The sequence below is a fragment of the Simochromis diagramma genome, unplaced genomic scaffold, assembly GCF_900408965.1.
Source record: "Simochromis diagramma unplaced genomic scaffold, fSimDia1.1 OVJJ01000685.1, whole genome shotgun sequence".
Classification (NCBI taxonomy): Eukaryota; Metazoa; Chordata; class Actinopteri; order Cichliformes; family Cichlidae; genus Simochromis; species Simochromis diagramma.
The window spans coordinates 3,691,658-3,704,622 of NW_024387477.1; the positions used below are offsets into that span (position 1 = coordinate 3,691,658).

A 12,965-nucleotide genomic window follows, 5' to 3' on the forward strand; every position below is an offset into this window, starting at 1 on the left:
AAGGGATGACTGGGGGTGAGGTGGGGTGGGAGAGGCATGGAAGCAGGTGGGGGGTGAAATAGAGTGATTCGGGTAGAACATAAAGTGATGACTGGGGGGGGGGGCAACACTGAGAAGGAGTTGCCGGGAGAGGCAGAGCAATCTACAGAGTCTGATGCTTGAGTGAGTTTTCCGAAGAGCTGATTAGCGGCGGATTAAGGTTGCAGTCCATCCAGTTTAGATCTCAAACTTTCTAACACGCCTCCTAGGTGGAACTGAACACAGCTGAACACAATCGGACAGCCGTGTTTTTGGTGCACAAGCACACATAGGTGGGAGAGTGTCATAATGGTGGATGGCAGGCATGTATGATGGGAGTCTGAGCGCCAGTGTTCCCCTGTGGTCTGCAGCAAGCGTCCAACAAAAGCAATAAGGCTGCACTCGTGCACATGTGTACACAACACGCACACCCTGCGCCTGCAAAGTCAGCACAGTGTGGGAGTCTGCAGGGGCATAGCTGGTTTCACAAAGACATTCTCATGCATGACATCACCGGCTCTCGTGCCAGTAAATATGAACCCACATACAGACACACACCTCATAGATTTGTCATCAATTTCAATACCAGACATGTGAAACCACAAGTGACAAATGACTTTGTCCCTTTCAGTGCTCACACACCACACACACACACACGGCGCAGACAGAAACACACAGCCCTAAAATACTGCTATGGTAACAGCTGGCCACAGGGTTTTGTTGAGCCCAAAACGTTAGACGCTGCTCGGTGCTTCATAGCGTCACTGACATGTCTTCATGTGGATCCACCATAATCACCATGTGCCTCCAGTGAGAGAACATTTAGTGGTCAAAGAGAACGGGAGAGCAGAAGAAGATGGAGAAACAGAGCGGCGGATCTCTCGGGGAATGAGCAGCGATGCTGCTTCACAGTATCCAAAATTTTGAGTGATCCTTGCCCCACCACACACACACACACACACACACACACACACACACACACACACACACACACACACACACACACTTCTGGCAATCACATGTGGATCTGAGACAAGGGTGACAAATGAGTCTTTCCTATGAGTATCAGCTTCTAAAGCTGTGTTTGCTCCCTCACAGCACTGCCTGTCTTGTGCTCTTCATCCTCTCAGCTTGGCTCACCTCTGGGAAATGTAATAATTTCATGCTGAAGGAGTTCTTTTGGGGTGGTTGGGGGATAATAGGGTAGGATTGGGTTGCACTGGCTATTCTTAAGTTTTTTATGTGACTCCCTTATGAAGTTCCTAAGCACTTTTAACTAGTTTTTTAAAAATATATACATTCACTCTAAACCATAGACAGTATGTAAATAACTCTTTATATATAGTCTGGCTACAGAGAGGTAGAAAATATTTGTAGCAACTTCCATGCTAAACATAAACCTGTAAAGAGGAAGTAATGCTACAAGCTACAGACATTTTAGAGCTAAATAAAGTGTGTGAACACACAGTCATGTCTGTTCATAGGACTCTCTGCAAGCCTGTAACTAAGTACACACTTACTGCTTCCATAGCAACAGAGAAAGTACCTGCTAATCAAATGCACTGACCATCAGCAAGAGTGAGCCCCTCTATAAAAGCAATTGCTTGGTCAGACCATGCAGTGTGCAGAGAAACTGCAAAAAAAACCCCCAGCAAACAACAAAAAAAACAACAAAAAAAACCTCCACAGGCGTCAGTTAGCATGTTAAATGTTAAAGTTCATGGCAGTACAATTAGAAAAAGACAATTACTGAAAAACAGTTACTTCAAGTTACTGTTGCTAAAGGTGGTTTTGAAAACTACTGGATCATGGGTTTTCTGACTTTTCACAAAAGGTATAACTTTGCTATATTTATGTGGATACACAAGGAAATATTGTGCGATTTATTTTTCACAATTTTTTGTAGCTAAATTCCTAATATGCTAATTTAACTAAAATCATGTAAAATTAGCGAAACTTTTTGCAGTTTAAGGTAGGTCTTGTATATTGTTTTTGAAGGATTATCGTGAAATACGTATGCTATTATACATTTAATGCTACTAAATTAATTTTATCAACTGCTAAGCATTAGTGCTTCCCTCTTTACTTTCTTAAAGACTTAAATGCCAGATTAGCAAGCTAATGCTAATTTTAATCATTTAGCAGTTAGCCTTTTAGCAGTTACTAGGAGCAAATTAAAAACAATAAATGTTATTGTTTATCAAATTCAATACATTTATGCCATTCAGCCAATTTTAATTCACTGATACATACATTTCAACTAAGTAAACCCAAAGTTTTAGCTAAGTTTGAATGTTCAAAAGGCTGCCTATAGATTTAAGATGAATGGCTGTTTTCTTAACTTATGACCTCATGTTGCTGCCTGTCTGTCCATCTTTTGTCTGCTTAAAGCAACAAAGAAAAAGAACAAGAGGACCCTGGAGCGAGAGGATTTTTAAATCTTGGGAAAGGGCAAAAAGATCTGCAAAAGTAAAAGGTGAATCACACATGTACTGCTCTCAACTCAAGGTAGACAACTGGCGCAGGTGGAAAGAGAACAAAGACGGAGGAGCAGAGGAGAACAGAGGGATGGAAACGGATGTATGTCTGTTATGTTCTTGAGGGTTAAACTCTGGGGAAATTACCTCATCGCAAGACCTCTCCAGAGCGCTGCAGCCATGTTGATTTTTCACTGGTAACGCATACACTCACACATACACACACCCTCCGCTGAACTGTGGCCAATAGCATCATAGCCTGTGCGAATCACTTCCAGACTCAGTAACGTCACCTCTGTCAGGTTCACGGGAGGAGCACACACACACACACACACACACACACACACACACACACACACACACACACACACACACACACACACACAGAGCCTTTCCAACAGAGGGCAGCAGCTTGATCTCTATTTTGATTCACTTATGACACAGAGGTCAAATCAAGGCTTTTTAATTCCACCTCTTTTAACTGAACTTAGAGAGGAACTATCCTCACATCATTGTGTGGGAACAGCTGAGGACTGACAGACTTAAACTCTCATGGCTGAGAGCCATGAGGCCAGAGTCCCTCGCTGGACTCTAACATGCCCCTAATATGGTTTTAGTAGCCTGCAGAGGTTAGGGAAGAGGCCATTGGGAGGCCATTGGTTTATAACCTAGGATGACAGGGAAAATGAGAGGGGAGGAGTGACACTGCTTTCCTTTTGCAACCGCTGTTGACGTGCCAGTGACCACTGACCGTTTCAACAGAATACTTTGTGGTCAAAAGCAGACCGGGGCCTTACTGCGAAGCCATTAGGTGTCAGTGTGCTCAGTACCAACGAGTCCAGCAGAAATATAAAGCCTTAAAAATCCGATTTACAGACCACTTATAAAGTCATTAGTTAAAGACCAGCCTATGTTAAGGACGATATATTAAAAATCTATATTCACTCGCAGTGCTGCCTAACTTACATTTTTTTCTAACAAACCTTGTAGTCTCTTGATCACATCTACAGTTGTTATTATAATTATTTTAACTGAAGAGATCACTGATTAAACATGTATGTCATTTTATAGATCAGTAAATGATAAATGCAATGATACAGAACAACATTTTTAGGAATGATAAGTGTGCAGACAGAGAGTGTGCTAGATGGAGGAGCTGTGATATAAAAGTTACAACTGTAAACATGCTGCAAAGAAGACAAATATGATGTCTAGTGAGGATGAAAGTGATAGCCTGTGTGTGTGTGTGTGTGTGTGTGTGTGTGTGTGTGTGTGTGTGTGTGTTAGGTAGGGGCCCACACAAAGCCCTCAATCAGACAACTTTCAAATTAGCGCTCCATAACTACATCCTGACTGGAGCTTTAGACTTCTGAAATGTATAGTCCTTACAAACACACACACACACACACACACACACACACACACACACACACACACACACACACACACACACACTTTATCAGTCATTAATCTATCAGGTGTCATTAAGAGGGGGAGGATGGGCTGATTGGAACCAGAGGGAGACAGAGTGATGTCAGACAAGCACAAAGCTCTCAAGTGTCTCCACGTCCCCCCTTTTATCCCAATCATCACTGCACACACACACACACACACACACACACACTCTCAGACTTGTATATGTGACTGACATGTAGACAGATAAAAGTGCCTACAAGGGAAACGTTTATTCGCGCTGCTTTGCTCCTCTCCCACATCTGAAGCAGAGCAAAGATCTTCCATAAAGCTGGATCAGTGAAGAGCCCGACGAGAAGATTGAAAAGCTCTGACTGCAACAATAATGGGAAAGTAAGCGTGCGTGAAGACAAATGTGTATCCATAATGAATGAGCTCGTGCTAAGAAGGGCAGAGGGATTGTCTACCCCCCCTGCCCCACCCTCTTCCTTGATTCCCATGACATATACGGTAACACTTTCAGCATATATGGCTATCTTTGGAGGGCGAGCTATTGTTTAGCAGTGGCAGTAATCTCTTAAAGCAGTGCTGCTTTTCCAGGCTGAGAATGGATCTCTTTATTAACACTGACGGAGGCTCATTATCTATAAATACAGGCGGGAGCCACTAATAAATCATTTCTCATGGCCCTGATAGAGCACTAACCACAAGGCATTAAGGCATCGTGAAAGCAAACCGCACATTGGCAGGCGAAATCCCGCTTGTGTGTGTGTGTGTGTACAAGAGTCACACCAGGCTTTGGCAGCCGGGATGATGGGGCAAGAGCTGGGCTTTTGATTGAAATAGCATGTTGTCTTTTGAGCTCCCATTTCGGCAGCGTTTAAATTATAGTGTCTCTGCGGGGCTGCAGAACGTCTCTAAGGGTGGGAATAAAGTCAGGAAAGAGAAGTTTTTTTTCAGTATATGTGAGGACACTGTGGATATGAGTGAAGGGAAGTTGAACAACTCTTAATTTTCCCCAAATGCTGGTCCAGGCGCTGCAGTAGCAAGATTAATTAGTTTCTCCAGCTTCACACTGGTGTCAAAACCTCGCGTGTGAATTTTCCTGTCACCGGGTGTCGTGTCGTTTGCGGTGATGGCTTTCAGTAAAATTACAAGGGGCGTAGGTTAGGTTCCAGCTGCTACACATAAATTATTTCAGTTTATGTGTAAAGTCCCCACTAATTACTTAGTAACTGTTTCTTGCAAGTTTCAAATGTGGAACCTGATAAATTGCGTGCTAGTTGAGATTTACTTTACATTTACTTGCATTTCTTACAAGTGGTTGAAAACATCAGTGCACGTGTGAACAAGAAAGTGTTTGATAACAAGTTTGAAATATCAGCTTAAAAGGGGATGCTGTATGTCAGCGCTGTTCCCACAACATCCTCCTGCTGCCTTTAAATGGCTAAAGCGTTATGTGAAAAATGAGAAACTGCTCACTCACGGGCTAATGATTTATGGAAATGCTGTACAAGCTGACCAGGGTTAGGCCAGATTACTGATAAAATGCAGTTAAATACTCCTTGAGAGTGTAACTGTAATATAATTGCACATTTTTCCAAATGAAATCGAAGTTGATTATGGTTATGCATGTTTCTGATTACATGATACAGTTTGCATGCAACCATGTTAATTGGATTTTTGTCCCGTTATGAACCTTCAAGCTCATCGTCACCGTGTTGGTGTTTAGAAACTGAATGTGCGAGAAGTCAGTGGCCAATGTGCATACCACGGATAATCCTCATTTCTTAATTTAATAATGACCATAATATATAAAAATAGATGTGATGTTCTATTTACTATGACCTGAAAACTGATCCAGGGGAGTAATCAGGAAAGGGAAAGGGTACGGTGGCCCTGGAAGGCCAAATGGACTGCAACTTAAGAAAACAACAGTAACAAGAAAAACGCTGCAAAAGCACACAAAACACAACGGAAATAGGAAAAAGAAAACAGAAATAGGAAAAAACTGATTTCCAAAAGCACAAGGGAAGTGTTCCTGGGAAGACAATAACCCGACGGACCAGTTACAGGAACCAAAATATGCTAAGAATTGCTCTTGGAGACACTTACAAGAAGTGGAGGGTCTATTGGTTTTATGAGGAAAGAAAAGATGAGAGGTAAGTGTGTTAGCCTAACTATTAGCCTAAAAATCCATCATCAGTATTATATGAATCATGAGACTAAAACACACTTACCTAGCATGTTTGGTTCCTGAAGTGTTTCTGGGGTTATTGTCTCCCCAGAAACTCTTCCCTTGTGCTTTTTGGAAATCTGTTTTTTTCCTATTTCCGTTGTATTGTGTGTGCTTTTGCAGCATTTTTCTTATTGCTGGTGTTTTCTTAAGTTGCAGTCTGTTTGGCCTCTCAGGGCCACCGTAGGGGAAAGGTCACAGAGCAGGGGAGCCAAGTGTTGTCTCCCATTAATTTCTATATCTGGGAAACTTTATGCAACCAGAGGAGTCGCCCCCGTCTGGCCATTAAAAACAATGCAGAAACTACATCTGTCTTTTATGTGTGTGGTGTTTTCATGCTCAAACAAATGCCCTCCAAGGCAGAATCACACCATCTCTAGCACTGTAGCACAGTCGACCACGTGAATGTGAAATTGTATTTTAGCATCACAATGAGTCTTTTAAATTCCAAACCACAGTTTTACAAAACAGCTTTCACATCAAACATAACTGCAGATGCTTGGTGAACGTATAAATTATTATTCAACTCATACAGTGTGTGTGTTTTGTCCCGGCCCCCTAACAACATCCCAAATGTGCTATCTATCTATCTATCTATCTATCTATCTATCTATCTATCTATCTATCTATCTATCTATCTATCTATCTATCTATCTATCTATCTATCTCGTAACTCCTGCACTCCCAGCATGATTTAGAATTAATAACAGTTAATGTTAATTTGGGTTGAACCCAGGACTGTATAGGTGTTGGCTGAATAGCAGTGGTGTTCACCTTGGGGTGTCGGTCAGAACACACAGGACGCACAGATAAAGGTTCTTTATGTTAAAGCTATGTGTGGCGCAACCCATATTAAATGGTTTAAATGTTAATGATGCATCTAAATTCAGTAACTATCCTCCATTTTACAAGGGGGATAGTCATCTAGAGAAGGTTGTAGAGTTTCCCTGCAGTAAAAAGACATCCATTGCAGCACAGTATTTTTCCAAAGGGAATTACAGTGTTCATCTTAAAACAAATTTCCTAAACTATTCATGTACAGCATATAACCCACTGTTCTTTAGCTTAAACAGGCATTTTCAGCTTTGTGACTTTTGGCTTAAAAACTGAGAATTCTGCTAGATTAATATTTCCTATATTCTTCTCCTCTCTGCCGTCTCTCCCAGCTTGTGTCTAACTCGAGGCCAAACCAGCCAAACTCTGACAGTTTGACCTTCCTCAGAGGTCACTCCTATTCTTACAGCAGCCAGCCCAGCACGGCCTCCTGCTTCAACACAGGCCAGCCCTGTATAACTGATCATACCACTATCCAGACTCATTCTGCAGAGATGTGGGAATGAAAGGTCCGATTAGGGCCTGCTGGAAGTATTCAGCACACAGTCGCTACCCTGCCCGGCCCATCACTCCAGTCGGCGGCCCCCTTCTAACCAGCCCCTGCTCCCCTCCGTCCTGCGCTCCTCAGAGCTGTGATTGGCATGTGAATTACAGTGTGTGGTGATGATAATAAGAGTGCTAACCGGGGCCAGGCCTGCGCCTTCGAGCCAGCAGCCAATCCCAGCTGGCACAGCCTGAAAGACAACCGCTGCCACCATCTGAAGAGGCAAATAAAAATGACAAGCTAACTGTTAAAGAACTGCTGATTTTTCACATGTTTTAAACGCTTTTGTAGCTCTGCCAGATCTTTCTTTCTTTTTCTTTCCACCCAACTTCTTCTTCTCCTAAATTTTCACCCTTCTCCCTGGCCGCCTGCGACCACATCCAGATACACGAAACCCCTCATTTATCAGGGAAATCTAAAAATAATCCCTCCTCTGCTGCGGTGTGGCTTTGATAAAAAAAAAAAATATTGGTGTTCAGAACGATTGTGCGCTGTGGGACAGAAACAGATAAAGACATGCGTGACGGTTCCTCAACAGCTTTCCACCGCATGCATGTGAAACGACGGATTTCCCCCCTTCAAATAATTACTACTTCCCCCTCTCACCAAACGTGTTAACAACAGCGAAAGGAGCACTCAACACATTTCAAACTCCTGCTCAAGTCAGCGAGCCATCCAGAAAGTGTATTTACGTTGGAGCGTCGTTCACTTTTATGCATCGCTCTATCCAAACATTCCCAAAATCGTGTGGTAGTTACACATTACAGTATTAGAAAATTACACCCTAACACCCGGCAGATTAGTTTTTCACCCCTTGACATCCTTCTGGGAAGTAGAGCTCTCATTCCCAGAGATCTATTCCTAAATCCCAACTTTCCCGGTGCCCCGTTCAATCAGCGTCCTGCTTGGCAGAGTTGCCCCGTCTGGGCTGTCTGCGAGGGAGAAAAGATGCTCGGCTCAGACCCTCACATGCAGAGTCTGACTCTCATTATCAATTACGGCTGTTTTTGTTTCTTTTTACCACAGCCATTAACCACACTGTTACTGGCAGCCAGGGGGAGTTAGTGAGAGAGAGAGAGGCAGGCAGAGAGAGAGGGAGAGAGAGAAAGCAATTTTCATCAAAAAGAATTAGCTATCCAAACAAGTGAGACGAATGTGCCGTAGAGTCAGTTTCACAGTTGGCCTCATGAAAGCATTGTGGACAGATGAAGATCTATATGTTTTTAATGGGAAGAGGGTGAGTAGTAAGGGATAAGTAAAAGCTTAGGGAGAGAAAAGAGGGAGGGAGAGGGAGGACATAATTCACAACACACTTGTGGTGAGAGGAGGAGGAGGCCTGCATCTTGGCAGAGGCGCTCCTCTCCTCTCCTGCTTTCCTCTTGCCCTCGCTCCTTTGTTACCGGGCTGAGACAGAAGGAGCCAGTGAAGGCTGGATGCCGTGACACATGAGCCATTAAATCTTCCTGCACTGCGGGCAAAGGGGGAGGCGGGGGCAGCAGTACCAGGCCCTGTGCCCAGGATCCCCACATGCTGCCAGGCTAGAGACCCAGAGAGCAGACAGCAAGAGGGGATCCACAGAGGGAGACAGTTTCACCACTTCTATAACCATTGTAATAACTCATAACAACCCCCCCAAGACTAAATGATCTGTAGTTGATTTAGAAATGTGCTGCTGAGGAGCAGAGACAGGCTGAGCTTTCTATCTAAACTAATCTCATACTAATTTTTTCTGTCATATGCATTTTGGTACAAATTTAACACCAACCGGATACCTTTTTCTTTTTTTTTAAACAACACAATGTTTATAATACAGTATTCCCAATTTCCACTACGGGAACTGTTATGACTAACATTATTAATGGGTGTGTTTAGCCGCTCACGGCACATAGTTGACATTGTGGTCTTGATTAAATATTGGAAAAGTCAACATAGCTTGAAGCACAAGACACAGCGCCATTACTACAAGTTAACTTCATATCAACATAACTTCCAGGAGACGGTTTGTTTATTGTTCATTCCCTTAAATGTGTCAAGCTGAAAAGCCTCAGATCCTCTGCTTCTCATAATGCAACCAGGTCCTTTTCAGGCGTCTCTCTTGGCTCAGAAACGGCCTTTCTTGGGTGATTTCATATGTGAGTGTACGGTAATTTCTCCATGTCAAGTAAAGGCTAATGAGTCTGTTTGTGGGTCGTTCTGCCTTCAGTTTTGTATTTAATAACTGAAGCTGCTCTGTTGAGTTGAGATCAGATGACTGGCCATCGAAGATTAGTTTTTCCTCAGTTGTTTTGGTGCATTTCTCACAACAGAATTGATCTCTGCACCACTATTAAGGCTCTTCTCAAAACAATTAGCGCAAACTGCAGCACATGGTGGATAACTTGCAAAAGTGAGTCACTTCATCAAAAAGAAAAGTCAGTTGCTCAAAATAAGTAGTCAATGCTTCAAAAGCAAGTCCCTTAATCAAAACAGATAATATATTCATCAAAAGCAAGTACTTATATCAAAGTGTCAGGGCTGTCACAATTACAAGTCATTACACCAGCACCTTTGGTCACAAAATCAAATTGTTTGAACATGTTCTCATTGTGACGGATTTCTTTGTAGGTGCTTCCCAATGACATGTCAAGTCTGGACAGCATGCATGGCATGTTGAAAACCATAAATTGTAAAGGAAAATCAAGACACTTCATATGCACTCTTGATAATATTTAATTGAAACTGTTCACAGCATTGTGCAACTGGGGAAATACAGTAAATCAAACATTTTACAGCAAACATAAACTCATTTAGACAGTAAACCTTACTGCAGTAGTTATGAAACAAAAAAAACAAAAAAAACAAACAAACAAAAAAAAAAAAACCACAACTGAAAAACAGACACTGCTGCATATCAATCATTGATATCTAGACGCTCCCGTCTGTCTGCCCACATATTTGCATCAACATCACAGCGAATGTCAGCTCTATCGATGCATCGGGGAAAGTATCTTCTGGAGTGTCGAATCCACCCTCTGCAGGACTCTGCTGTGATGTCATCACAAGCTGCATCCATAGCTGCTAGCAGGGTCATTTGGGTATGCGGATGCCTGTCCTATACCTTCCACCTCCAGGAAGAGAAAAACTCCTCAATTGGATTTAGGAATGGAGTGTAAGGAGGAAGAAACTCCATAAGCATCCTGTCGTGTGCTGCAAACTACTGCCTGACTACAGCAGAGTGATGGAAGCTAACATTATCCCAAACCACTACATACATTGTCCGATTGTCACCAGGATCATCCCTTTCATTTTGTGGGATTAGGTCCCTATAAAGAGCGTCCAGAAAAGCCAACAGGTGTTGTGTATTGTATGCACCAATACGAGGAATATGGGTGTGAACGCCATTTTCTGAGATTGCTGCACACATTGTAATATTTCCTCCTCGTTGGCCTGGGACATTACAGTTTTTCTCAGTCGCTTTGGTGCGTTTCTCAGATCAGAATTGAAATTCTCATAACTATTAGTTCAACCTCCACAACACTCAGTCATTTGTGCACATCATAGTAGCAATTTCTCCTCTCTCTGAACAAACTGCAAATGATTTTGGACATGAATCAGTTGCTTCCATACATTTCCCTGCTGCTTTCTGACATTTCCATTTGCTTATGTCATGTCAGTCAAAAGTAATCATACCTATGGATGCTGAATAGTCGTTCCCAATAAAACTAATAGTCATACATCCATTGCTTGAGTCATCACACACAAAATTGTTGAACTAGTTATCACATGCCAAATATTGGCCATCTGTCAAGCAAATCCTATACCTTTCTGTATCATTGTTCCTGGAAATGTCTCCGAAATTGAACAATTGATCTCAGGTGAATTACAGCTGTCACTCATGAGGAGGCGTGTGAAAGTTTAGTTGTAACCAATGACAAACAACTTGTTCACTGTCAATTATGGATGAATCCTGTGAATCCCCAATTGGCAAGCATATATAAACTGCGCAGGAGCTAGTGTGTACCATTTCTACACTTCTGTGACACAAAATGGAAGGTCAGCACCGTGGAAGAGGGGTGAGGATGCGGGGAGGAAGGGGAAGGGGAAGAGGGAGAAGAGGCAGATATAGGCGGATTCCTAATGAAATAAGGGCTACAATTGTGGACCATGTTGTCAATCACGGCCTCACCATGGAGGAGGCTGGTCGAAGGGTGCAACCCAATATTGGAAGAACTACTGTCAGTTCAATCATTCAAACATTCCGTAGGGAAAACAGGTATGCAAACAGTAATACACTGTACTGTACTGTGCCATCTCAGACACATCACATGTTACTGTACTGTATTTGCAATTTCACAAAAAGTTCACTCTGCACCACATAGGATTGTAAGACAACCTCGCGGAGGCGGAAGAGGGCCGCTTTTTACCCCACAGCAAGAAGAAGCCATTTGTGCAATGGTCATTGCAAACAATGCAATAAAGCTGAGAGACATACAAAGCGCTGTCATAGAGAATTACACGGTATTTGGCAATATTGAATCTGTTTCAATTTCAACAATTGACAGAGTACTCAAGAAAAATGAAATCCACATGAAACAATTGTATAAAGTGCCATTTGAACGAAACAGTGACAGGGTGAAGGAGATCCGTCACCAGTATGTGCAGGTAAAGCTGGTCTTCTATGTTCTGCACTGCAAACTGTTTTACAGTACTTCGTAGTTTCATGCAGTACACTTGCAATTCCACAGCACATACTCTACAATGTGTTTTACCAAATGCATGCATTACTGTTTGTTACTATACACAGGCATATTGTGACATTGCATTTCTGTCTCTCTCTAAAGCGTGTACTGGAGCTGGAAGCCAGGGAAACACTGCACACATTCATATATGTTGATGAGGCAGGTTTCAATCTGGCCAAAGGCAGAAGGCGTGGAAGAAATCGCATTGGACAGAGGGCAACCACTGAAGTCCCTGGTCAGCGCGGAGGGAATATTACCATGTGTGCAGCCATCTCAGACAACGGCGTCCTCACCCATATCCCCCTTCTTGGTCCATACAATACCCAACATCTCCTGACATTTTTAGGCACTCTTTACAGGGACCTAGTCCCTGAGAATGAGAGAGGTGGAGGCCAACTCAGCAAGTATGTTGTTGTCTGGGATAATGTCAATTTTCACCACTCCCATCAGGTCAGAGAGTGGTTTGCAGCACATGACAGAATTCTGGTTGAATATCTCCCTCCATATTCCCCATTCCTTAATCCAATAGAGGAGTTTTTCTCTGCCTGGAGGTGGAAAGTTTATGACCGGCATCCACATGAGCAAATGGCCCTGCTAGCAGCCATGGATGCAGCATGTGACGACATCACAGCAGGGTCCTGCAGAGGATGGATTCGCCACTCCAGGAGATACTTTCCTCGCTGCATTGCAAGGGATAACATCTGTTGTGATGTAGATGAAAATAT

At 42.9% G+C, this 12,965-nt stretch overlaps 1 long non-coding RNA gene across 1 annotated transcript; it reads left to right on the forward strand.

Moving 5' to 3' along the window:
• Positions 1 to 1,213: 1,213 nt before the first annotated feature.
• Positions 1,214 to 7,753, forward strand: LOC120723938. The gene is made up of 3 exons (XR_005693836.1): positions 1,214 to 1,852; positions 2,410 to 2,692; positions 7,311 to 7,753. It is a non-coding gene; the product is annotated as an uncharacterized LOC120723938 (long non-coding RNA).
• The last annotated feature ends 5,212 nt before the right edge of the window (positions 7,754 to 12,965 follow it).